At 46.4% G+C, this 2,198-nt stretch overlaps 1 pseudogene; it reads right to left on the reverse strand.

Annotated features, from left to right (window-relative positions):
- Window positions 1–642: 642 nt before the first annotated feature.
- On the reverse strand, window positions 643–1,272 carry LOC101569075 (annotated as a pseudogene).
- Between the last annotated feature and the right edge of the window lie 926 nt (window positions 1,273–2,198).

Below are 2,198 nucleotides of genomic sequence, written 5' to 3' on the forward strand. Positions count from 1 at the left end.
GTAGTCTCTTTAAGATGAATTAAAAAATAAACAGTAAAAGGGAGAAGCAATACATTAAGTTTCACTGAAAGGAAGAGTCAATGTTTAAGTGTTTGATCAACCCTGCACAGCTACATCTGGGAATCTGAGCAATAAATCTGATAACAATACACAATAAATTGTTAATTTTCTATTCATGTTTTGGTATTCTGCACCATTTATATTGCTTTGTGTTGCTTTCTTTCTCTCTTTCTTCTAGTTGTTTCTCCTCTTTAAAACAAAGCTTTAGGGCCGGACACATAGGACAGTGTATTACAGCGCCTGCTTAGGCAGACACAAAGAACCAGATCTGGTCCCTGCTGTGCAGTGCCGGCCCCACCGCCGGGGCTATGCAAGACCATGACCTAGACTGGGCTTGCTGGGCTTGCATGTAATCCCAGCGCTTGGGAGGCTGAAAACAGGAGAATCACTATGCGTCCAGTCTCTGTAGTTAGACCATGTAGTCCCTGTACTATATAAAAAAAAATTCATTAATTATAATAAAATAAAATTTTTCCAGGTACAAAATTTCTTTATTTGAAGGAATTAAAGAACTTAAGTAGATGCTCTGGTACAGTTTATAGAAAAGGTTAAGGTAGTCCCAACATGCATGTGCTGTCTTACTGACATTAGCTCTCATTGTCACTGCCCCTCAGGGTATGCTTGTCAAAGAGGTACTCCGCCATGCCGGACTCGGGGGCTCCCATCTTGCGCAGATTGGTTATGTGGTCACCCAGCTCTTTGACGGCCTTCACCTGCTCATCCAGGCAGTGCATCTTGATGAAGTCACACAGATGGGGGCATTCTTCTCAGTGGCCAGCTTGTGCAGCTCCAGGAGGGACTGATTCACACTCTTCTCCAAGTGCAGCACTCCATCGCGACCAGCCCATCCTCCCAGTCATCTTCATCTGGTTTCTTGATATCCTGAAGGAAGATCCGGCCACTGCGCTGGTTCTGAAGCTTCACCAACTTCTCAGCGTGTTCTTTCTCCTCATGGGATTGGTATTTGGTGAAGAAAGTATTTGGTGAAGTTCTTCAAATCCACATCATCGCGGTCAAAGTAGTAAGACATGGACAGGTAGACGTAGAAGGCGTAGAGATCCAGGTTGATCTGGTGGTTGATGGTGGCCTCGGTATCCTGTGGTAGTTCTGGCGCACTTGCGAGGGCCAGGCGGTCCTCCTGGCGGTGGCGGGCAAGGCCGGGCTGCAGCGGTGGTGCGGCAGCGGCGAGGGCGGGCGAGGGCCAGGCTCCATTCAAGCACTGTTGAAGCAGGAGACCACAGAGACGTTCGGCAAAGAACAATAAAATACTTTTTAAAAAATTCATAAAATAAACGAAAGCCGAGCAGAAGATAAACACGTTAGATGCATATGCCACATCATTTACTCCAAGGAAATAACCCTTGAACATCTGTGTCTATGGGGACTACTGGATCCAATCTCTAGTGGAATCCAAGAAAAACGTTTTATTTTCTCCACATATCTCTCCATGTCCTTTCTCTCTATCCTTAATAAATCCAAGTTATTCTTTGATGTCTTTTCTAATCAATGGAAGACATCAGTGCACATTTTCCCAATGCCGTTAGAAAGCAAGCCAATAACTGCAGACCAGTGTGTGCTTCGAGGCGCTTTCTTTTGCTTATGAATAACGCACACAATGAAAGGACCACATTGAGTAGTTTCGTGATGGTAGAGGTTGGCACAGGGCCTGTGCAGGGAGCAAGACATCCAGCCATCTCTGTAATGCTTTGAGACAGGCTCCCACTAAGTTCCCACAGTGGGCTCCAGCTTGTGATCCTCAGGGCTCAGACTCCCCAAGCACTAGGAGGAGATGCAGCCACCACCGCGCTGCACAGGAAATACACAGCTCGGAGGTAGGCAGTTTCTCTCAGCTTTTCACTTCTCTTTCATTACAAATGCCGGTCCTCATGCCACAGGAAGCCATGACATTAACCTAGCAAGTGGGAATGACAGTGCAGGCTTTCTTCCCTCCCCTAGGCCTGGAGCAGTTCTTTGTAGCTTCTTTTGGCCTTTGAGTAACAAAGAGGAGTTTGCCAAACACAGGGTGCTGCACACAGCACAATAATTTTTTTGTGAAGTCTTGGCTTCTTTCCTGAGAAGCCTTTGTTTCCCTTTTAGTGTCTACCAGACCACGGCGATGGGAAGATCGCTGATGGTTG

The sequence above is a fragment of the Octodon degus genome, unplaced genomic scaffold (genome assembly GCF_000260255.1).
Source record: "Octodon degus isolate 3935 unplaced genomic scaffold, OctDeg1.0 scaffold00455, whole genome shotgun sequence".
NCBI classification, from domain to species: Eukaryota; Metazoa; Chordata; class Mammalia; order Rodentia; family Octodontidae; genus Octodon; species Octodon degus.